Here is a 25,812-nt window from a genome sequence, read left to right on the forward strand (position 1 = left end):
TCTTTGTTTTCTTGATCTGCTTCTTGTGACGGTTTGAAGACATTGAAGGTAAGTTGTTCATCATGTATCCTTAGTATTAGCTCTCCTCGCTCCACATCTATAAGTGCTCTGGCTATGGCTAGGAATGGTCTCCCTAATATGATTGGATGGAGGTGACTCTCTTCCATCTCCAAGATAACAAAGTCTGTAGGAAGGAAGTAGTTCCCAACCTTCACCAAAACATTTTCAACCACTCCTATTGCTTGTTTTTTAATTTTGTCTGCCAACTTGATGATTACATCCGTGGGCGTTAGCTCATTGATTTGAAGCTTCTTCATGAGGGATAAAGGCATTAAGTTGATGCTTGCTTCCAGGTCACAAAGTCCCTTATCAATCCTTGTTTCTCCTATAGCACAAGGGACGTGAAAGCTCCCTGGGTCCTTCCTTTTTGTAGGCAACTCTGTTTGAATGAGAGCACTGCACTCATTATTCATCACTATTGTTTGCCCTCCCCTTAGTAAATTTTTCTTGGTCAGCAGCTCTTTCATACACTTAATGTATGAGGGCATTTGTTGGAGAGCCTTGATGAATGGTATGTTTACATGGAGAGATGCAAACATGTCGAAGAACTTCGAGTACACTCTTCTTTCTACACCCCCCATTGAGTCTTTGGGGAAAAGGTGCATATGGGTTCAGAATCTCCTTCTCCCTTAGCTCCTTCCTTTGTGTGGGGTTGGTTTCATGGTCACTCTCTTCTTGCTTCTCTACTGGAATATCTTGAGAGTGTTCTAATGGTTTGTTCAGTTCTTCCACACTCCCCTCATCACTTATAGCGATCATCTTACATTCTTCCCATCTTACCTTCTTTGCTTCACCTCTCGGGTTTTTCTCTGTGTCACTTGGGAAGCTATCAGTAGGCTAGGGAATCTGCTGAGAGAGATATCCCACTTGAGACTCCAGCCTCTTGATGATGTCTCCCTGGTTTTTAATATTAGCTCCACTTCATCCTTGAACACTCTGTTGTCTTAGACTTCCTTGCATATTCCTTCAAGTAGAGTCTCAATTCTGGAGAGTCTATCTTCGGATGGTGATTGTGAATTGAGGTAGGAGGGGTGAGAAGGGTCATTTTGGTTTTGATACGGATGTTGAGAGGTACTGTTGGGTGGTTGTTGATATGATCTCTGTATGGAATGTTGGTTAGTTGCATTGTTGTTGGGGTTGTGACGTCTCTGATCTTGGCCTTGATCTTGTTGATTTCCCCACCCAAAGTTTGGGTGGTTCTTCCAACAACGATTATAAGTTTTGGAGTATGGATCATTGGCCTACCTAGGTGAGTTCCCAATATAGTTGGCTTGTTCCCGGTCACTCTTTTCCTCTGTATTTACTCCTTCTTGAGCTGATGATGAAGTGGTGGCTGCTGTGACTTGGTTTCCTTCCATATTTTTGGTAAGGTCAGCTAACTGCTTGGTGATCATCTTGTTTTGAGCTTGCAGTGCATCCATGTGGTTTAGCTCCATCACCCCTCGAGTGTTGCTCCTTTCAGAAGCATAGAAGTAGTCATTCTTAGCTACAGTCTCGATGACATCTATGGCTTCTTCAATGGTCTTTTTCTTATTTAGAGATCCCCGGATGAGTGGTGTACTACCTTCTTTGATTCATAAGAAAGACCCTCATAGAAAATGTGTAGTTGCACCCATTCATTGAACATGTCTGGAGGGCACATTCTTGTTAAGTCCTTAAACCACTCCCATGCCTCATAGAGAGTTTCACCATCTTGTTGCCTGAAGGTTTGTACCTCAGCTCTCAACCTGTTAATTCTTTGAGGAGAATATAATCTCGCCAAGAATTTGTTCACCACATCTTCCCATGTTGTAAAACTCTCCTTCGGGAAAGATTTCAGCCATTTAGATGCTTTATCTCTGAGTAAAAAGGGGAACAAAAGCAGTCTATAGGTGTCAGGATGAACACCATTAGACTTCACAGTATCACATATCCTTAGGAAGGTGGTTAGATGTTGATTGGGGTCTTCTTGGGCGATTCTTCTGAATGCACAGTTGTTCAGAACAAGGGTGATGAGCTGGGGCTTTAGTTCAAAGTTATTGGCATGTATGGTTGACTTTTGAATGCTACTTCCATAATTTCCTCAATTTGGATTAATGTAAGAACCTAAAACTCTTCTCTCTTATCCAGCATGATTCAATAGACCTTCTCTTGCATGGTTGTGAGCTTCCTCTTCATGGTGGTTCTCCATATTCTCCTCCATGTCTGTTTCAAAATACTCCCCCTCTTCCTCAGCACCAATGACTTTCTTCCCTCTTGCTTCCTTCCTTAATCTAAGGAAGGTCCTCTTAGGTTCAGAATCAAAGGAAGTTAAAGCTCTGCTTCTTCTACCTGTCATACAACCAACAGAGCAAGAAGTAAGAAAGAAAATAAATGAAGAAATTACTCTTGTTAGAATGGTTGTTAGTGTGAGTGGTGCAATGTATCAAACAGTTAGTGGATTAGTGAACTAAATTGTAGATAGCAAGGAAAATAGATGAAGAAGAAAGAAAACAAAAACAAAATAGCTAAACTGGAAGTAAATGACTAAAATGAAATAATCAAAACAAAGAAAATTACTCAATCTAGTTATCCTCCAACTTAATCATTGTCGATACAAAATCAATCCCCAGCAACGGCGCCATAAACTTGATGCACGAAAACTTGTCTCTCAACGAATTTCCCTTCGGCAAGTATACCGAATTGTCGTCAAGTAAAAACTCACAATACAGTGAGGTCGAATCCCACAGGGATTGATTGGTCAACCAACTTTAATTGGAGGAATGTTATAGTTGAGCTAAGCAGAAGTTGAGTTGATAATTGCAAAAAATTAAATGGCAGGAAAGCAAATGATAGAAAATGTAAATGCTAGAAATAAATGACGGAATGTAAATTGCAGAAAGTAAATTGCAGAATCTTAAATTAGGATTTGGGGAGATGAACATGAAAGTAAATGGGTAAGATCAGAAAGGGGGATTCATTGGGCTTAGGAGATGTTGCATTCTCCGGATCAAGTTCATTCTCATCTCTTCATCAATCAATGCATTCATTAATCTCCTTGGCAATCTTAAGTGATTGGATCCCAATTCCTCGGCAATCCAATCTCGCTAAACCTGAACAATTGCCCAATTCCTTGATTTAATTTCTCATGGGAAGAGATGAACTATGGTCAATGATTATACCAAATGTATTTCCAAATCAAAGTGTTGGTAGGATTATATGTCACTATATCCATCCAAACCCCAATTTGGTCCAACATGAGAAAGCAATTCTAGCATGATCTCTTCATCCCTTTTCCAAGGCTCAGAGGAGATCCAATTATGGAGAGTTTCTTTTCCAGGACAACTAACCAATTGATTTAAGATCGAAAGCTTTCTAGTAAATCAAGAGAAAAGATAGAGGAAGAAGAATGAAAACTATAATTGATCCATCAAATTACAATAGAGCTCCCTAACCCAATGAAAAGGGGTTTAGTTGTTCATAGCTCTAAAAATGGAAGATGATAGAGAAGAGTGCATTCTCAAAAGTAAACTAGAAATTGCAGGAAAGTAAATATACAGAATGTAGTTCCTAATAATGCCAAGCCTCCTTTCTAATTCAAAACTACTTCCTATATATACTACTCTTCTGATCTTCTAGTTAGCTCTTCAAGTCTTGGATATGGGCCCTAGATCTTTAGTTGAAGCAGTTACAGTCTTCAGTGGGCTCAACTTTGCTTGCAGAAAGAATGTGAGTCAGGCATGGTAGGACGTTAGTTAGGACGTTAGTGGCATTAACATTAAGTGTAAACTTGGGTTCGAAAGCGTTAGTGACGATAACTTTGTCACTAACGTTCCAAACCAGTTGATCCACGTTAACTCCAACGTTAGTGGTACTAAGGTGACCACTAACATAGCCTCTTAGCCCTTCGCAAACGTTATTAGCACTCACTTTTACCAATAACGCTGCTCCTTATCCCTCTTTCCCACGTTAATGACCCACGTTAGTGTAACTAACGTGGCCCTTAACGTGGGCATGCCCAAGCTCGAGGGCGATAGTGACACTCACCTTTGTCACTAACGCTTCAAAACGCCCCTTCTTTCCACGTTAGTGCCTCACATTAATGGCATTAACTTGACCACTAACGTGGTTGTGCTTGCCATCTCCAATGTTAGTAACAAAGGTTAGTGTCACTACCGTTGGTCCATCATTCATTGCTCCACATTACTATTCACGTTAGTGGTTGGTGCATGAAATTGTGATCTCAATGGCGCCAACAACTTGGTACGCACAATTGTAATCTTAACTCTTTTTCACAACTTCGCACAACTAACCAGCAAGTGCACTGGGTCGTCCAAGTAATAAACCTTACGTGAGTAAGGGACGATCCCATAGAGATTGACGGCTTTAAGCAAGCTATGGTCACCTTGTAAATCTCAGTCAGGTGGATTCAAATGGTTATGGGGTTTTAATAATTTAAAAGATAAATAAACAGAAAATAAAGATAGAGATATTTATGTAATTTATTGGTGGAAATTTCAGATAAGCATATGGAGATGCGTTGTTCCTTCTGAATCTCTGCTTTCCTATTGCCTTCATCCAATCCTTCATACTCCTTTCTATGGCAAGCTGTATGTTGGGTGTCACTGTTGTCAATGGCTACTTCCCGTCCTCTTAGTGAAAATGGTCCTCTACGGTTTCTGTACGGCTAATCAACTGTCGGATTTCTCGTATCGGATGAAAAATACCATGCACAGATATTGTATGGCTAATCAATTGTTGGTTCTCGATCGTGTAGGAATAGAACTTACTATCATTTTGCATCTATCACCACGCCCTACAGTCACGAGTTTGAAGCTCGTCACAGTCATCCCTTCCCAGATCCTACTCGAAATACCACATACAAGGTTTAGACTTTCCGGATCTTAGGAATGCTGCCAATGAATTCTAGCCTATACCACGAAGATTCTAATGTCAGATTTAGATGCCCCATTATCAGAGGGGAGTCGATGTGAATCGTTGATTAGAAACCCAAGAGATATACATTCAAGCTTGTCTTCATGTAGAATGGAAGTGGTTGTCAATGACGCGTTCATAAGTGAGAATGGTGATGAGTGTCACATAATCATCACATTCATCATGTTCTTGTGTACGAATGGATATCTTAGAATAATAATAAGCATGAGTTGAAGAGAAAACAGAAGTACTTTGCATTAATACTCGAGGAACAGCAGAGCTCTACACCTTAATCTTTGGTGTGTAGAAACTCCACTGTTGAAAATACATAAGTGATAATGGTCTAGGCATGGCCGAATGGCCAGCCCCGATAAAATTCTAAGATAGCATAAAACTGATCAAAGATGTCTAATACAATAGTAAAAGGTCCTATTTATATCAGACTAGTTACTAGGGTTACGGAAATAAGTAAATAATGTAGAAATCCACTTCTGGGCCCACTTAGAGTGTGCTTGGGCTGAGCATTGAAGTTTTCACATGTAGAGGTCTTCCTTGGAGTTAAACGCCAGTTTGTAACTTGTTTCTGGCATTTGACTCTTGCTTGCAACTTGTTTCTGGCGTTTAACGCCAGAATAGGGCAGAAAGCTGGCATTGAACGCCAGTTTGTGTCATCTAAACTAGGGTAAAGTATGGACTATTATATATTGCTGGAAATCCCTAGATGTCCAATTTCCAACGCATTTAAGAGCGCGCCATTTTGATTTCTGTAGCTCCAAAAATTTCATTTCGAGTGCAGGGAGGTCAGAATCCAACAGCATCAGTAGTCCTTTGTCAGCCTAGAAATGTGAATTTTGCTTAAAAACTAATAAAAATATATTAAAAACTAACTAAATCATACTAAAAACTATATGAAAACAATGTCAAAAAGCGTATAAATTATCCGCTCATCACAACACCAAACTTAAATTGTTGCTTGTCCCCAAGCAACTAAAAATAAAATAGGATAAAAAGAAGAGAGTATATAATGAATCCCACAATATCAATGAAACTTAGTCCCAATTAGATGAGCGGGGCTAGTAGCTTTTTGCCTCTGAACAGTTTTGGCATCTAACTTTATACTTTGAAATTCAGAATGATTGGCGTCTATAGGAACTCAGGATTTCAGATAGTGTTATTGATTCTCCTAGTTCAGTATGTTGATTATTGAACACAGCTACTTTATGAGTCTTGGCCGTGGCCCTAAGCACTTTGTTTTTCCAGTATTACCACCGGATACATAAATGCCACAGACACATAACTGGATGAACCTTTTCAGATTGTGACTCAGCTTTGCTAAGGTCTCTAGTTAGAGGTGTCCAAAGTTCTTAAGCACATTCTTAGATCACGACTTTAACCACTCAGTCTCAAGCTTTTCACTTGGACCTTCATGATACAAGCACATGGTTAGGGACAGCTTGATTTAGCCGTTTAGGCCTGGATTTTATTTCTTTGGGCCCTCCTATCCGTTAATGCTGAAAGCCTTGGATCCTCTTTACCCTTGCCTTTTGGTTTTAAGGGCTTTTGGTTTTTTCTACTTTCTTTTTCTTTTTCTTTCTTTCTCTTTTTTTCGCCACTTTTTTTTTCACTGCTTTTTCTTGCTTCAAGAATCAATTTCATGATTTTTCAGATCATCAATAACATTTCTCTTTGTTCATTATTCTTTCAAGAGCCAACAATTTTAACATTCATAAACAACAAGATAAAAAATATGCACTGTTCAAGCATTCATTAAAAAAACAAAAAGTATTGCCACCATATCAAAATAATTAAACTAATTTCAAGATAAAATTTGAAATCCAAGTACTTCTTGTTCTTTTGTAATTAAGAACATTTTTCATTTAAGAGAGGTGAAGGATTCATGGAATTATTCATAGCTTTAAGACATAGACACTTGACACTAATGATCATGTAATAAAGACACAAAACATAGCCACACATAAATCTCAAAAACCGAAAATAGAAAAATAAATAGACAAGGAGATTAAGGAATGAGTCCACCTTAGTGAGGGTGCCGTCTTCCTCTTGAAGAATTAATGGTGTTCTTGAACTCCACTATGTCTCTTCCTTGCCTTTTGATGAGCGGATAATTTATACGCTTTTTGGCATTGTTTTTAGGTAGTTTTTAATAGGATATAGTTACTTTTAGGGATGTTTTCATTAGTTTTTATGCTAAATTCACATTTCTAGACTTTACTATGAGTTTGTGTGTTTTTCTATGATTTCAGGTATTTTCTAGCTGAAATTGAGGGACCTGAGCAAAACTCTGATAAAAGGCTGACAAAGGACTGCTGATGCTGTTGGATTCTGACCTCCCTGCACTCGAATTAGATTTTCTGGAGCTACAAAACTCCAAATGGCGCGTTCTCATCGGCGTTGGAAAGTAGACATCCAGAGCTTTCCAGAAATATATAATAGTCCATACTTTATTCGTGATTGAATGACGTAAACTGACGCTCAACGCCAGTTCTATGTTGCATTCTGGAGTCAAACGCCAGAAACACGTCACGAACCAGAGTTGAATGCCAAAAACACGTTACAACTTGGCGTTTAACTCCAAAAGAATCCTCTGCACGTGTAAAGCTCAAGCTCAGCCCAAGCACAAACCAAGTGGGCTCCAGAAGTGGATTTCTGCATCAATTACTTACTTTTATAAACCCTAGTAGCTAGTCTAGTATAAATAGAGCTTTTTACTAGTGTATTAGTCGTCTTTTGACCACGTTACATGTTTGCTCTCGGTTTTATTCCATTATTTATCTTAGGAGACAATTGATCACGATTTGGGGGCTGGCCATTCGGCCATGCCTGAACCATCATCACTTATGTATTTTCAACAGTGAAGTTTCTACACACCATAGATTAAGGGTGTGGAGCTCTGCTGTACCTCGAGTTTTAATGCAATTACTACTATCTTTTATTCAAATTCAATATTATTCCTGTTATAAGATACTACTCGTACTTCAACCTGATGGATATGATGATCCGTGACACTCATCATCATCCGTCCCTATGAACGCGTGCCTGACAACCACTTCCGTTCTACAAGCGAAAGCTAGAATGTGTATCTCTTGGATTCCTGATGCACGATGCATGGTTGCCCTCGCCTGACAACCGAGCCTTCCATTCCGTGAGATCAGAGTCTTCATGGTATAAGCTAGAATTGATAGCGGCATTCATGAGAATCAGGAAAGTCTAGACCTTGTCTGTGGTATTCCGAGTAGGATTCCGGGATTGAATGACTGTGACGAGCTTCAAACTCGCGATTGTTGGGCGTGATGACAAACATAAAAGAATCAAGGGATTCTACTCGGACATGATCGAGAATTGAAAGATGATTAGCCGTGCCGTGACAGAGCATTTGGACCTTTTTCACTTAGAGGATGGGATGTAGCCATTGACAACGGTGATGCCCTACATATGGCTTGCCATGGAAAGGAATAAGAAGGATTGGATGAAGGCAGTAGGAAAACAGAGATTCAGAAGGAGCACAGCATCTTCATACGCCTATCTGAAATTCCCATAAATGATCTACATAAGTATTTCTATCTTTATTTTTAGTTTATTTATTATTATTATTCAAAAACTCCATAACCATTTATTATCCGCCTAACTGAGATTTACAAGATGACCATAGCTTGCTTCATACCAACAATCTCCGTAAGATCGACCCTTACTCACGTAAGGTTTATTACTTGGATGACCTAGTGCACTTGCTGGTTAGTTGTGCGAGGTTGTGAAGAAAGTGTTGAGTTATAAACGCGCATACCAAGTTGAATGCCATTATTAGAGATCACAATTTCGTGCACCAAGTTTTTGGCGCCGTTGCTGGGGATTGTTCGAGTTTGAACAACTGACGGTTCATCTTGTTGCTCAGATTAGGTAATTTTCTTTTTGTTTTATTTTCAAAAAACAAATTTCAAAAAATCTTTCAAAAATTTATCACCTATTCTCGAAAATTTTCAGAGTTTTCAAGAATGAATTCTAGAGTTTCATATAACATATTTTAGCTTGGCTGGCTATTAAGCCATGTCTAATTCATATGATTTTGATTGAGGACTTTGGATTCATTACTTTTTTTTTCCTATATGTTTTTCGAAAAATATAAAATAAAATACAAAAAAATAATAAAATCATAAAAATAAAAAATATTTTGTGTTTCTTGTCTGAGTCTTGAGTCAACTTTTAAGTTTGGTGTCAATTGCATATTCATCTTGTTCTTGCAATTTTCGAAAATTCATGCATTCATAGTGTTCTTCGTGATCTTCAAGTTGTTCTTGGTAAGTCTTCTTGTTTGATCTTGATGTTTTCTTGCTTTGTGTCTTTTATTGTTTTTCATGTGCACCTTTGCATTCATATTGTCTAAGCATTAAAGATTTCTAAGTTTGGTGTCTTGCATGTTTTCTTTGCATAAACAATTTTTCAAAAATATGTTCTTGATGTTCATCATGATCATCAAAGTGTTCTTGGTGTTCATCTTGACATTCATAGTGTTATTGCATGCATCATGAGTTTTGATTCATAATGTTCATGTTGTGAGTCATTTTTGTTGTTTTTCTCTCTCATCATTAAAAATTCAAAAATCAAAAAATATATCTTTTCCTTTTTTCTCTCAAAATTTCGAAAATTTGAGTTGACTTAGTCAATTTTTTTTTAAATTAGTTATTTCTTGTAAGTCAAGTCAAATTTTCAATTTTAAAAAATCTTATTGTTCATACCCTGGGTCGAGCTGTCCGACCCGGGATGTTCTACCGACAAAGCGACCGGCCTCTTCAGGTCAGACAATCCGGCCTCTTCCTAAAGAGCTCGGCCAAACTACCAGGAAAGCCCAATAAAGGGCCCAAACAGAGGAACACGACCTAAACCCAAGGGCAGTCCAAGCCTACAGAGAGAAGGGCGGTTCCCTTGAAGATAAGATGACCTCACTCGAAGATAAGATAAAGATAAGATAAGATAACTAACTTATCTTATCTTTGAAGGTCACTCTACACTATTATAAATACACTGGAGCACCCAGGTATAACTCATACTCTGATTCTACTCAATACCTGCTTAATACCCTTGCTAACTTAAGCATCGGAGTCCCTTACAGGTACCCCCACCCTCCGGGGACGAAGGATCAGCACCATCACCAAGTCCCACAAGTCGGACAACAATAGCTCCGACCCACACAGAAGATCTCGACCGAGATCGACCTACAGTTTCAGGTAACCCTCGAAACATTGGCGCCGTTGCCGGGGAACCTGGAAGTCATCCCATTACCATGGTGGACGACCATGACAACGATCACACCTCAGATCTGGAAGAAAGAACACCGCACAAAAATGCGGGCACAACACCAACAGATACTCCCCAAATCAATAGTAAGAACTCCCCAAACGAGGGAGCCCTGGACGCATTTCAAGATCGGTTAAAACAACTTGAGAAAGACACCCTATGTCAACGAGAGGCCGAGAAGGATCTGCAAAGAGAAATAAGGCGACGCCGGGAACTGGAAACCAAACTCCTAAAACTTGAAGCTGATGTCAAGACGAAAGCCAGCCGATCTATTCCCGAAGATAATGCACGAAAGGAGCAAGACCCATTCACCAAAGAAATCATGGAGACAAAAATCCCAAAGGACTTTAAACTCCCAGACATGACCTTATACAATGGCACTACAGATCCCAACCATCATCTCAGCAACTTCAGAAGCAGAATGTACCTCACCGATGCCTCAGATGCAGTTCTTTGCAAAGCCTTTCCAACTACTTTAATAAAAATAGCAATTAGATGGTTCGACAATCTCCCTCCTAGGTCCATCTCAAGTTTCAACGGCATAGCTAAAAAATTTCTGGCCAGATTCTCCATCCAAAAGGACAAAGCTAAACACGATCCGAGCTTACTAGGAATCAGACAAGGAGAGCGGGAGAGCCTGCGTGGATATACAAAACCTTCCAACAAAAGCTGCCATCATGGGTCTCATTAATGGTCTGCGAGAAGGGCCTTTTAGTCAATCTATATCAAAGAAATACCCCACATCTCTGAACGAGGTACAGGAGCCAGCGAAAAAGTACATCAACATGGAAGAAAACTCCCGATTAGGAGAGACTTCAAAAGCAAGGTTCACCCATCGAGATAAAGACAAAGATTTCAGAAAAAAGGAAGATCGACATAAAGAGAAAATCAAAAAGTACCACAATTACACCCCTCTTCGGGTGTCTCTTGTGGATGTCTACAGAAAGGTTTGCAACACAGAAAAAATACCACCAGCTCGACCACTCAAAGGCAATAAAGGAATAGGAAACCGGGCTGAATATTGTGAATACCATCGGATCCGTGGGCACTCCACTAATGAGTGTTTTGACTTGAAAAACGTCATAGAAAAGCTCGTACGAGAAGGGAAGCTAGATTGATACCTAGCCACCCGTGATGATGAACAAAGGAAAAGAAGAAGAGCAGATGACGTCAGACCAACCGCACGATCATCCCAGACGCCAGAGTGACATGTCCACATGATACACAGTGGATTCGCTGGGTGAGAAATCTCCAAATCATCCCGCAAGAGACATCTCAAAGACGTATACCACGTCACAGAAAAAAAGGAAACACCTGACATCCTGGCGATCACTTTTACCAAGGAAGACGCATTCGGCGTCACGGCAGGGCATGACGATCCCATGGTGATCACTATTATACTGGAAAACGCAAATCTTTACCGCACATTGATAGACCAGGGGAGTTCTGCCGATATCTTATTCAAAACTGCCTTCGACAAACTCGGCTTGGAAGAAAAAGAACTCAGAGCATATCCAGACAGCCTGTTCGGGTTAGGAGATACCCCGGTTCAACCAATGGGATACATCCCGCTCCACACAACTTTTGGAAAGGGAAGTCAGTCAAGAACACTCAAAATAGATTACATCGTCGTTGATGTAAGCTCAGCCTACAATGCCCTAATAGGTCAGACAACGTTAAATCAACTCGGCGAAATAGTCTCGACTGCATATCTATGCATGAAGTTCCCAACCACAGAAGGAATAGCCACAGTAAAGGCAGACCAGAAAATAGCGCGCTGCTGTTACAACGAAAGTCTAAACCTCAGGGGCAGAGGAGAAGAATTCCACACAATCGAGCTCGGTAGAGTTCGGAGGCGAGAGGAGCTCCGCCCACAACCTGAAGGAGAAATAGAGAAAATCCAGATCGGGAACACCCCGGACCAAATAACCAACATCGGCACACTCCTAAAAGGGGACATAAAAGAATCACTCATACAGTTCCTATGCGACAATGCTGACCTCTTTGCGTGGAAGGCCGCAGACATGCCAGGCATAGATCCCAAACTAATGTGCCACAAGCTAGCAGTCTACCCAGGATCTTGGCCGGTACAACAAAGGTGCAGAAAGCTAGGACCAGAACGCTCTCAAGCGGTGGAAGAACATGTATGAGCTCTACTGGAGGAAGGCTTCATAAGAGAAGTCAAACACCCGCTATGGCTTGCTAATGTCATTTTGGTAAAAAAGTCAAATGGGAAATGGAGAATGAGCACCGACTATACCGATCTCAACAAAGCTTGCCCGAAAGATCCTTATCTGCTCCCAAACATCGACGTACTGGTAGATGCCTCCTCCGGATACAAATACCTCTCCTTTATGGACGCATACTCGGGATATAACCAAATCCCAATGTACCCACCCGACCAAGAAAAAACCTCTTTCTTAACCCCAAAGGCAAATTACTACTACATTGTTACGCCCTTCGGTCTCAAAAATGCGGGAGCCACTTACCAAAGACTAATGAACAAATTTTTTTTCTGAACACATCGGAAAGATCATGGAGATCTACGTAGACGACATGCTAGTGAAGACGCAAAACGAAGAGATGTTATTATCCGACCTGACACAAGTATTCAACACCATAAGACGACGCGGCATGCGACTCAATTCCAAAAAATGTACCTTCGCAGTAAAAGCTGGTAAATTCTTGGGTTTTATGATCACACAGAGACGAATTGAGGCAATCCCGGACAGTGCAGGGCCGTACTCGACATGAAAAGCCCGACTTGTATCAAAGAGGTACAACAACTCAATGGGCGGCTGGCAGCCTTGTCCAGATTCCTGGCGGGATCCGCAATAAGATCTCTCCCCTTCTACGCCACTCTAGGGAAGGGAAAGGAGTTTGAATGGACAGTTGAATGCGAGCAAGCCTTCCAAGACTTCAAAAAATTTCTGGGACAGCCACCTATATTAAGTCGGCCACAGGAAGGGGAACCACTCATCTTGTACCTCACAGTGGGAAATCGGGCAATAGCCTCAGCACTGGTCCGAGAAGAAAACAGCGGGCAACAACCCGTATACTTTATCAGCAAAGTGATGAGCGGATTATTTATACGCTTTTTGGCATTGTTTTTAGTTAGTTTTTAGTATGATCTAGTTACTTTTAGGGATGTTTTTATTAGTTTTTATGCTAAATTCACATTTCTAGACTTTACTATGAGTTTGTGTGTTTTTCTGTGATTTCAGCTATTTTCTGGCTGAAATTGAGGGACCTGAGCAAAAACTCTGATAGGAGGCTGACAAAGGACTGCTAATGCTGTTGGAATCCGACCTTCATGCACTTGAAATGGATTTTCTGGAGCTACAGAACTTCAAATGGCACGCTATCAATGGAGTTGGAAAGTAGACATCCAGTGCTTTCCAGCAATATATAATAGTCCATACTTTACTGGTTATTAGACGATGTAAACTGGCGCTCAACGCTAGTTCCATGTTGGTGTCTGGAGTCAAACGCCAGAAACACGTCACCAACCGGAGTTGAACGCCCAAAACACGTTACAACTTGGTGTTCAACTCCAAAAGAAGCCTCAGCTCATGGATAGATCAAGCTCAACCCAAACATACACCAAGTGGGCCCTGGAAGTAGATTTATGCATCAATTACTTACTCTTGTAAACCCTAGTAGCTAGTCTAGTATAAATAGGATAGTTTACTATTGTATTAGACATCTTGGGACGTTTAGTTCTTAGATCATGGGGGCTGGCCATTCGGCCATGCCTGAACCTTTCACTTACGCTCTCAAAATAACATCTCGACGACTTCGCCCATATTTCCAGTCTCACACCATTAAAATTCAGACCAACCAGCCCATAAAAGGAATCTTACAGAAAACAGACTTGGCAGGCAGAATCTTGCAATGGGCAGTCTTGTTGTCCGAATTTGACCTTCAATAGGAAGCTCGAACAGCCATCAAATCTCAATATCTGGCCGACTTCATTGTGGAATTTACGGAAACACCAGAAATCCCCACAGAATGGAATCTATACGTGGACGGCTCCTCAAATAAAACGGGAAGTAGCGTAGGTGTAATAATTGAAAGCGACAGGGGACCCAGATCGAACTCTCCCTCAAATTTGGGTTCCCTGCCTCAAACAATCAAGTGGAATATGAAGCACTACTAGCTGGTTTGAAGCTGGCTAGGGAGGTCGGAGCTAAAAAACTCATCATCTTCAGCAACTCACAGGTAGTCACCTCATAAATAACAGGCAGCTACCAAGCCAAGGGTCCAACTATGAAAAAGTTCCTGGAGAAAACCAGGGAACAGCTCGGACAACTCGGAGAGTACGAGATTTGACACATACCCCGAGAACAGAATGCCCGGGCCGATGCAATCTCAAAACTAGCCAGCACCAAATCAGGAAGCAACAATAGAAGCCTTATCCAAGAAATTCTACAGTAGCCATCAATCTCAAAAGAAGAAAAGGTTCTAGCCATAACAGGTCGCGATCAGGGATGGATGACCCCCATAATTAATTACCTCACAACAGAGGCCCTCCCTACAGATGAGAAACAGGCAAAGAGGTTAAAATGGGAAGCACAATACTATACCATCATAAATAATACTTTATACAAAAGAGGGATTTCAACACCATTACTAAAATGCGTGCCGACTTCCAACACTAAGGATATCTTGGAAGAAGTACACAGTGGCATTTGTGGCAATCACCACGGAGCGCAAGCACTCGCCAAAAAAGTACTACGGATAGGATTCTATTGGCCATCCCTACAAAAAGAAGCCACAGAATTCGTAAAGACATGTTCGCCATGTCAAAAGCATGCCAACTTCCACACCGCTCTGCCAGAGGAACTCATCAGCGTAATCTCACCTTGGCCATTCGCAAAATGGGGACTCGATCTCCTCGGACCTTTTCCTCAAGGATCAGGACAAGTCAAATTCCTCATAATAGGAATAGACTACTTCACAAAATGGATCGAGGCAGAACCCCTAGCGAATGCCACAGCTCAAAGAAGTCAGAAATTCCTGTATCGAAACATCGTCACAAGGTTCGGAGTTCCGTACTCCATCACTACAGACAATGGTACCCAGTTCATAGACGCAGGCTTCAGAAAACTAGCGGCCGACCTGAATATAAAACAACAATTCACCTCTGTTGAGCATCCCCAAGGCAATGGGCAAGCCGAAGCTGCTAACAAAGTTATATTAGTAGGGATAAAGCAGAGATTACAGGATGCAAAGGGAGCCTGGGCTGAGGAGTCACCCTTCTGATTAGCTTACGGAATGGAGGCAATGATTCCAGTAGAAGTCAAAGAAGGATCACCCAGAGTAATCCATTTTAGCAAAAAATGGAATTCCCAAATTCAAAGGGAAGAGCTCGACTTACTTCCAAAAATCCGAGAGAAAGCTCGGATAAGGGAAGAGGCCCTGAAAAGACGAATGGCCTCCAGATACAACCGAAAAGTAAGACAGCGGGCCTTTATCGAAAATGACCTTATCCTAATCCGAAACAATATAGGAACAACTCGACCTGGAGAAGGAAAGCTGGCAGCAAACTGGAAAGGACCCTTCCGAGTCATAGAAGTATTAGGAAAGGGCTACTACAAACTTTCCGAACTCGACGGGCGAGAGCTTCATAGATCATGGCACGCCTACAACCTAAGAAGGTACTATAGTTAGGGATGATAAAAGATCTTGGACAAGGCGCACTCTTTTTCCTTAAAAAGGTTTTTTAACGAGGCGCCCCGGCAAGACCTACATATCACCCGACTTAGGAAATTAACTCCTCATGTATATTTGCATTTTCCTTTAATGAAATTTGTTTAGATTCTCCACAAACACTCAAGTTGTATTATTCTGAAAACATTCATCGCCCGATTATAAAGCTACAGATCGACAAAAAGTGAAAATCAAATTCACTGCGCGATCACGATAAAAACAAGGGCTAAAGGCCCAAATTCTACAATATTGGCAAAGATGAAAACAGAATAATGCAAGAAGTTATAGAAAGTAATCCATAGAAAGGACCTGACGAGGACCTAATAAAATGGATTGCTATAAAATAACGTAAAGACTGGCCGACACAAAAAGTCGGACCAGCCACAACAACTCAAGTTATAAGTAAAGCCCTGGAAAGAGGTCTGGCCAACCCTATAAAAGAAGATTAATATAACTTCGAAGAGCCCGACATGAGGAAGTCAGACTTCTACAAAAAGTTACAAAAGATAATCCCTGAAAGAGACCTGAACAAGGTCCAAAAAAGAGGATTATCAAGTAACTCGACAGGGCCCGACGTAACAAAGTCGGCCCGGAAAGATAAAGTTACAAAAGATAATCCCTGAAAGAGACATGAACAAGGTCCAAAAAAAGAGGATTATCAAGTAACTCGACAGGGCCCGACGTGACAAAGTCGGCCCGGAAAGATAAAGTTACAAAAGATAATCCCTGAAAGAGACCTTAACAAGGTCCAAAAAAGAGGATTATCAAGTAACTCGACAGGGCCCAACGTGACAAAGTCGGCCCAGAAAGATAAAGTTACAAAAGAATAATCCCTAAAAGAGACCTGAACAAAGTCCAAGAAAGAGGATTATCAAGTAACTCGACAGAGCCCGACATGACAAAGTCGGCCCGGAAAGATAAAGTTACAAAAGATGAATCCCTGAAAGAGACTTGAACAAGGTCCAAGAAAGAGGATTATCGAGTAACTCGACGAAGTCTGACTTGACGAAGTCGGCTTGAAAAAGATAAATTTACAAAAGGTAAAGCCTCAAAAGAGATTTTAAAAAGATCTAAGAAAAAGGATCACCTAGTAACGGAACAGGGACCAACATGAACGAGTCAGATTAAAGCTACAAAAAGTTATAAAAAGTAATCCCAAGGGGTTACTAGAAATAACTCAAGAAAAGATCAACTGAGAGAATCAACCAACAGAGGAGAGATAACTCGACCCGATAGACCTCGACCTCACCAAAGACAATCAAAAGAGGTCGGATAAAAAACACTCTGAAGATTCCAGGTAAATGCTGAAAGAAAGCTGCAAGCAAACATATCACAAAAAACAAGGCAGTTACCATAAAACAAATACTCAAGAGGCCGCTCGAAGCCAACCCCAAGAGCAAGAGAAACTATTTTGTTTTTCAAAATAAAGTTGCTAAAGTAGCAACTGGAGCATCCTAAGTCAGAGATCAAAAACTTACAAAAATAAAGAGTTCAAAAGCCCACAAAAACCGGGCTATACACAAACATATCAGAAAAATTATCGAGGATCCAAAGGCTTCCCAGTAGCAGCATCTTGGGGAGAAGGAGGGCGAGTCTAAAGAGGAACTACGTCCACTGTCCCGTCATCCCGGTTCAAAATTTGGACGTCTGGATCAGATTTCGGCTGAGTAGCTTCAACTGCCGAGGTTGAGGAAGGCGGGATAACAGAGGCTTTGACAGAAGTAGCTGGAGGAGGGATGGCATCATCATCATCATTGGGGTCGTCAGGGACAATCTTACCATCCCTAACAAAATTATCCAGATTAATAAGGGAAAGGTCAAGATCTGGTGCAAGAACTTGGAATTGCTCTTTCAGATTCTCATAAGTCGCAGTAACACTACTTACGAGATGACTTTGAAGTTCAGAATAATCGGCCTGAACAGACCCCAACCTACTCCTGAGCTCCATCACCTCTTTATAAGTAGTGACATAGCTATCCTTGTGTTTTTGAGCTGTATCCTTAGCCAGTTGCGCGGCAGCTGCCAGATCAACAGCCGGGGCCTTTTCCCCCTTTAGCTCTTTTTTCAGCTCGGCCACTTCCACCTCGAGCTCCTCCTTCAAACCTTTAATTCGGTCAAATTCTAATTTCGTCTCCTCCATAAAAGCCTTGGTAGCATGAATAGGAAGATCTTGAGCAGTTCGGTACAAAGCTGCCCCCATGTGTGCCAGAGTAACACCACTCCGAGTAATAAACTATAGATGACGAAGAATGGATACATCGTCGGTAGGCATCACACCATAGGGAGTAAATTTGTTGGTCTACAAGCCCAACGGCATCAAAATCGGGAGCACCAAGATTAAACGACTCGATAGTCCGAGGTCTTTTTGGAGGAGGAGCAACTGGAGGAGCAGAGGTACCCACTGAATTCTTAGGTAGGTCGACCAAACGAACCCAGGGAGTCGGGATCATCCTCCTCGGCCCAGGAGAGCTCGGGACAGACGGTTTCGATAAAATTTGGGAAGACCCTTCCCCAACCACCTTTACTGGGACGTTCTAAGCTGCGGTAGCCTTCCTCGCCTTCTTAAAGGCCTTTAGTGAATCATTGTTCTTCGACATCTCTGAAAAACAGGAAAAATACAGACAACTTATGAATACCCAGAAAAGAAAGCAGAGAACAAAAGACATGGGAACACAGTTTATAAAATACCCAGAACAGCACGAATCAAGGACGGATCCCCTAGAAATTTCTTGGTCTCAAGATGAGGAGGCTCCCCCCAAATATCCTCTAAAGCAGCAACAAAGGCCTGCTCGACCTCGTCTAACATCTTCCAGGTATACCTAGACACAACTACATTCTTCTGCACTCTAAAGGAAATCGAGGCTCATCATTCTTATCCAGGAAGAAAGGACGAGCTCCTTCAACAGCTCGAATCTTGAAAAAATAATTCTTAAAATCGCAGAAAGACTCATCATACATGGAGAAGACTTTATGTCCCTGGACCGACCTAAAAGAAATCCAAGAAGCTTTCTTTGTGGTAGTCCCAGGCTTGGTCAACACAAAGAGATACAGAAAAATGGTTAAAGAGGGTTTAACACCAAACTCATGACAAACCATCTGAAAGATCTTGATAAAGCCCCAAGAATTCGGATGAAGCTAAGATAGGGCCACGTTGCAATACCACAACTGGTTGGTCTCAAAGGAAGTAAAAGGAAGGGTATTCCCATTTGGATAAAGAAGAAATCGTAAGCATAAAAGAAAGGATGCTCTCCCTGGGTCGAAGTAGGAAAATAGACCCTGTCATCAGAATCGGGTTCCACCAACTCGTAATTGTGTTCTTGATTCTCGCTACTACAAATCCGATGGTGTTTCCTAAGCTCTGTACAGAATTGTGCATTAGCCAGGGATACACACAGCAACACCAGGGAGTCCAACCACTTGGACATCCCCTCAGGTACTTTAGAGGACACCTCAACAATATTTTTGCGAGACGACATGGCCAACTAACCCCAAAGAAAAGGAAGCAACTCAAACAAACGGGTTACTAACCCCAAAAAAATAGGTCTGGACAAAAAGGAAGCAACTCAAACAAACGCGATCTTAAAACACACAAATACAGTAAAAGGAAAACCCCAAGACGCACACTAAAGTCCATGGGCATCCTTTGGAGGCAATAGCAGAGTGAGTGAAAGAGCTACAAAGATAAAATCATCTTTTCAAACAAAACGAGCGTGCTGAGAAGAAAAAGGTGAAAAGTCAAAAGAAAGTCATAAAAAACCATCATCTCTACTGAAGATCAGTCATCAACCAGTATAGTAAAATCATCAACGACAGTACGGAAATCAACCCTAAAAGGAAGCCAGAACCGGGAAAATCACCCAAAGCATACATAAGGACGAAAAGAAGACCAGGAAACAGGCATCACAGCAATAAACCAAGCACATAAACAAGAGAAAGGTTCAAACTTTCCAACATACAAAATCAGAGCGAGACAAGACAGAAAATGAGAAAAGCAGGACAGGAAACGGTGAAAAAGAAGGGAAGTTACAGGGAAAAGAAAAACCGTCTCTTGGATACAAAATTTGAATAAAGGAAATCAAGAGAAACGGAACAAAAACAAAATTAATGGGGGCATTAAAAACCCTCACTCATTCCCAAGGATAAAATACTAAATGCAAAAGTGTGCGCTTTCAGAAGAAATTGAACAGAAACGTTCTGCATTCAAGAAGGAGCTCCACGAAAGAAAAAGTGACAAAATGCTCGAGTTCGGCTTTTTTCGAGAAGGCTCGAAATCCTAAAACTAAGGCTCGACCTCCAGATAAAAGACCAAGCTCGAGCAGGGGCACTGTTCATTCCCTGGGTTGAGCTGTCCGACCCGGGATGTTCTACCGACAAAGTGACCGGCCTCTTCAGGTCAGACAATCCGACCTCTTCCTAAAGAGCTCGGCCAAACTACCAGGAAAGCCTAATAAAGGGCCCAAACAGAGGAACACGACCCGAACCCAAGGGCAGCCTAAGCCTACAGAGAGAAGAGCAGTTCTCTTGAAGATAAGATGATCTCACTCGAAGATAAGATAAAGATAAGATAAGATAACTAACTTATCTTATCTTTGAAGGTCACTTTACGCTACTATAAATACACTGGAGCACCCAGGTATAACTCATACTCTGATTCTACTCAATACCTGCTTAATACCCTTGCTAACTTAAGCATCGGAGTCTCTTGCAGGTACCCCCCACCCTCCAGGGACGAAGGATCAGCACCATCACCAAGTCCCACAAGTCGGACAACAATAGCTCCGACCCACACAGAAGATCTCGACCGAGATCGAACTACAGTTTCAGGTAACCCTCGGAACACTTATCTTTTCAAAACCTTTTCAAAAATCAAATCTTTTTCATTTTTCATACTATTTTTTCGAAAAATTTTTAATTTGAATTTTAAAATCTTGTTCTTATCTTTAATTCATAATTTTCGAAAACTTTATTAACAATTAATGTGATTGATTCAAAAAATTTGAAGTTTGTTACTTTCTTGTTGAGAAAGGTTCAATCTTTAAATTCTAGAATCATATCTTTTAGTTTCTTGTTAGTCAAGTAATTAATTTTAATTTTAAAAATTAAATCTTTTCCAACCATATCTTTTTAATCATATCTTTTTGTCATATCTTTTTCAAAATTTTATCTTTTTAAAAAATTTTATTTCAAAATATCTTCTTATCTTATTATCTTTTCAAATTTGATTTTCAAATCTTTTTGAAACTAACCAATTAACTTTTGTTTATTTTTTATCTTTTTCAAAACCACCTAATAACTTTTCTCTCTCTAATTTTCGAAAATACCTCCCTCTTTTTCAAAAATTCTTTTTAATTTTCAAATTCTTTTCGAAAATACCTCTCTAATTTTATTTTTTATCTTAATTTTAGAAAACTTATCTCTCTCATCTTATTCTATTTATTTATTCATTTACTAACACTTCTCTTCATCTCAAATCACTGCCCCTATCCTTACCCTTGTGTTTGGATTATTCATTCTTCTTCACTCTTATTCCCTTTTTTCTTCTACTAAGATAAAAGAATCTCTATACTGTGACATAGAGGATTCCTCTTCCTTTTCTATTCTCTTTTTTCTCATATGAGCAGGAATAAGGAAAAAGACATTCTTGTTGAAGCTGATCCTGAACATGAAAGGACTATGAAGAGGAAATTAAGAGAAGCTAAATTACAACAATCCAGAGACAACCTTACTGAAATTTTTGAATAAGAAAAGGATATGGCAGCCGAACCCAACAACAACAATGCAAGGAGGATGCTTGGTGATTATACTACACCTACTTCCAAGTTTAATGGAAGAAGCATCTCAATTTCTGTCATTGGAGCAAACAATTTTGAGCTGAAACCTCAACTAGTTGCTCTAATGCAACAAAAATACAAGTTTTATGGACCTCCATCAGAAGATTCCTACCAGTTTTTAATTGAGTTCTTGCAGATCTGTGAGACTGTTAAGACTAATGGAGTAGATCCTGAAGTCTACAGGCTCATGCTTTTCCCTTTTGCTGTAAGGGACAGAGCTAGAACATGGGTGGACTCACAACCTAAGGATAGCCTGGACTCTTAGGATAACCTGGTCACGGCCTTCTTGGTTAAATTTTTTTGTTCTCAAAAGCTGAGCAAGCTTAGAGTGGATGTTCAGACCTTCAAGCAAAAAGATGGTGAATCCCTCTATGAAGCTTGGGAAAGATACAAGCAGATGACCAAAAAGTGTCCTTCTGACATGTTTTCAGAGTGGACCATGATAGATATATTCTATTATGGTCTGTCTAAGTTCTCTAAGATGTCACTGGACCACTCTGCAGGTGGATCCATTCACCTAAAGAAAACGCCTACAGAAGCTCAGGAACATATTGAAATGGTTGCAAATAACCAATTCATGTACACTTCTGAGAGGAATTTCGTGAATAATGGATGCCTCAGAGGAAGGGAGTTCTTGAAATTGATGATCTGAATACCATATTAGCTCAGAACAAAATGTTGACTCAGCAAGCCAACATGATTTCTCAAAGTCTGAATGGATGGCAAAACGCATCCAACAGTACTAAAGAGGCATCTTCTAAAGAAGAAGCTTATGATCCTGAAAACCTTGCAATGGCAGAGGTAAATTACATGGGTGAACCTTTTGGAAACACCTATAATTCTTCATGGAGAAATCATCCAAATTTCTCATGGAAGGATCAACCAAAGCCTCAACAAGGCTTTAATAATGGTGGAAGAAATAGGTTTAGCAATGGCAAGCCTTTTCCATCATCTTCTCAGCAACAGACAGAGAATTCTGAGCAAAATACCTCTAACTTAGCAAATATAGTCTCTAATCTGTCCAAGGCCACTTTAAGTTTCATGAGTGAAACAAGGTCCTCCATCAGAAATCTGGAGGCACAAGTGGGCCAGCTGAGTAAGAAAGTCACTGAAACTCCTCCTAGTACTCTCCCAAGTAATACTGAAGAGAATCCATAAAGAGAGTGCAAGGCCATTGATATAATCAACATGGCCAAACCTAGAGAGGAAAGAGGGGACGTGAATCCCAATGAGGAAGACCTCATGGGACATCTCTCAAGCAATAAGGAGTTCCCTATTAAGGACCCAAAGGAATCTGAGGCTCATATAGAGACCATAGAGATTCCACTAAACCTTCTTCTGCCATTCATGAGCTCTGAGAACTATTCTTCCTCTGAAGAGGATGAAGATGTAACTGGAGAGCAAGTTGCTCAATATCTATGAGCCATCATGAAGCTGAATGCCAAGTTGTTTGGTAATGAGACTTGGGAAGGTGAAGCTCCCTTGCTCATTAGTGAACTAGATACATAGGTTCAGCAAATTTTACCTCAAAAGAGACAAGATCCTGGCAAATTCGTAATACCCTGCACCATAGGCACCATGATCTTTGAAAAATCTCTGTGTGACCTGGGGTCAGGTATAAATCTTATGCCACTCTCTGTAATGGAGAAACTGGGGATCAATGAGGTACAACCTGCCATATTCTCATTACAAATGGCAGACAAGTCAGTAAGACAAGCTTATGGATTAGTAGAGGACATGTTAGTGAAGGTTAAAGACCTTTACATCCCTGCTGATTTCATAATCTTAGACACTAGGAAGGAGGAGGATGAATGCATCATCCTTGGAAGACCCTTCCTAGCCATAGCAGGAGCTATGATTGATGTTGACAAAGGAGAACTAGTCCTTCAATTAAATGGGGACTACCTTGTATTTAAAGGTCAAGCATCTTCTCCTGCAACCATAGAGAGGAAGCATGAAAAGCTTCTCTCAGTACAGAGTCAAACAAAGCTCCCACAATCAAGCTCTAAGTTTGGTGTTGGGAGGCCACAGCCAAACTCTAAGTTTGGTGTTGAATCCCCACATCCAAACTCTATGTTTGGTGTTGGGAGTCTACAACATTGACCTGATCACCTGTGTGGCTCCATGAGAGCCCACTGTCAAGCTATTGACATTAAAGAAGCACTTATTGGGAGGCAACAATTTAAGTTTGGCGTTGTGATGAGCGGATAATTTATACGCTTTTTGGCATTATTTTTAGGTAGTTTTTAATAGGATATAGTTACTTTTAGGAATGTTTTCATTAGTTTTTATGCTAAACTCACATTTCTATACTTTACTATGAGTTTGTGTGTTTTTCTGTGATTTTAGGTATTTTCTGGCTGAAATTGAGGGACCTGAGCAAAACTCTGATAAAAGGTTGACAAAGGACTGCTGATGTTGTTGGATTCTGACCTCCCTGCACTCGAAATGGATTTTCTGGAGCTACAGAACTCCAAATGGCGCGCTCTCATCGGCGTTAGAAAGTAGACATTCAGAGCTTTCCAGAAATATATAATAGTTCATACTTTATTCGTGATTGAATGATGTAAACTGGCGCTCAACGCCAGTTCCATGTTGCATTCTGGAGTCAAACGCTAGAAACACATCACGAACCAGAGTTGAACGCCAAAAACACGTTACAACTTGGCGTTCAACTCCAAAAGAAGCCTCTACATGTGTAAAGCTCAAGCTCAGCCCAAGACACACCAAGTGGGCCCTGGAAGTGGATTTCTACATCAATTACTTACTTCTATAAACCCTAGTAGCTAGTCTAGTATAAATATAACTTTTTACTAGTGTATTAGTCATCTGTTGACCACGTTACATCTTTTGTCTCGGTTTTATTCCATTATGCATCTTAGGAGACTATTGATCACGTTTTTGGAGCTGGCCATTCGGCCATGCCTGAACCTTCGTCACTTATGTATTTTCAACGGTGGAGTTTCTACACACCATAGATTAAGGGTGTGGAGCTCTGCTGTACCTCGAGTTTTAATGTAATTACTACTATCTTTTATTCAAATTCAATCTTATTCCTATTTTAAGATACTACTCGTACTTCAACCTGATGGATTTGATGATTCGTGACACTCATCATCATCCGTCCTTATGAACGCGTGCCTGACAACCACTTCCGTTCTACAAGCAAAAGCTAAAGTGTGAATCTCTTGGATTCCTGATGCACGACGCATGGTTGCCCTCGCCTGACAACCGAGCCTTCCATTCTGTGAGATCAGATTCTTCGTGGTATAAGCTAGAATTGATGGCGGTATTCATGAGAATTCGGAATGTCTAAACCTTGTCTGTGGTATTCCGGGTAGGATTCCGGGATTGAATGACCGTGACGAGCTTCAAACACACAATTGTTGGGCGTGATGACAAACGCAAAAGAATCAAGGGATTCTACTCCGACATGATCGAGAACTGACAGATGATTAGCCATGTCGTGACAGAGCATTTGGACTTTTTTCACCAAGAGGATGGGATGTTGCCATTGACAACAGTGATGCCCTACATATAGCTTGCCATGGAAAGGAGTAAGAAAGATTGGATGAAGCCAATAGGAAAGCAGAGATTCAGAAGGAGCACAGCATCTTCATACGCCTATTTGAAATTCCCATCAATGATCTACATAAGTATTTCTATCTTTATTTTTAGTTTATTTTTTATTATTATTCGAAAACTCCATAACCATTTATTATTCGCCTGACTGAGATTTACAAGGTGACCATAGCTTGCTTCATACCAACAATCTCCGTGGGATCGACCCTTACTCACGTAAGGTTTATTACTTGGACGACCCACTGCACTTGCTGGTTAGTTGTGCGAAGTTATGACAAAGAGGTGTTGAGTTGCTCCCAATACTTGTGTGGAGGAAAATGCATCCCTTGAGGCATCTCAGGGATTTCTTGATGAGGGAATTCCTCATGCTCTTGTTGAGGTCCATGAGTGGGCTCCCTTATTTGCTCCATCATTTTCTTAGTGA

At 40.7% G+C, this 25,812-nt stretch overlaps 2 non-coding genes across 2 annotated transcripts; one reads left to right on the top strand and one right to left on the bottom strand.

Moving 5' to 3' along the window:
• The first annotated feature begins 1,685 nt into the window (after positions 1-1,685).
• On the top strand, positions 1,686-1,789 carry LOC127742868 (small nucleolar RNA R71). The gene has a single exon (XR_008004235.1). It is a non-coding gene; the product is annotated as a small nucleolar RNA R71 (small nucleolar RNA).
• A 20,336-nt stretch (positions 1,790-22,125) lies between these two features.
• Positions 22,126-22,229, bottom strand: LOC127742463 (small nucleolar RNA R71). Its single transcript, XR_008003738.1, has one exon. It is a non-coding gene; the product is annotated as a small nucleolar RNA R71 (small nucleolar RNA).
• Between the last annotated feature and the right edge of the window lie 3,583 nt (positions 22,230-25,812).

This window comes from Arachis duranensis, chromosome 1 (assembly GCF_000817695.3).
Source record: "Arachis duranensis cultivar V14167 chromosome 1, aradu.V14167.gnm2.J7QH, whole genome shotgun sequence".
Classification (NCBI taxonomy): Eukaryota; Viridiplantae; Streptophyta; class Magnoliopsida; order Fabales; family Fabaceae; genus Arachis; species Arachis duranensis.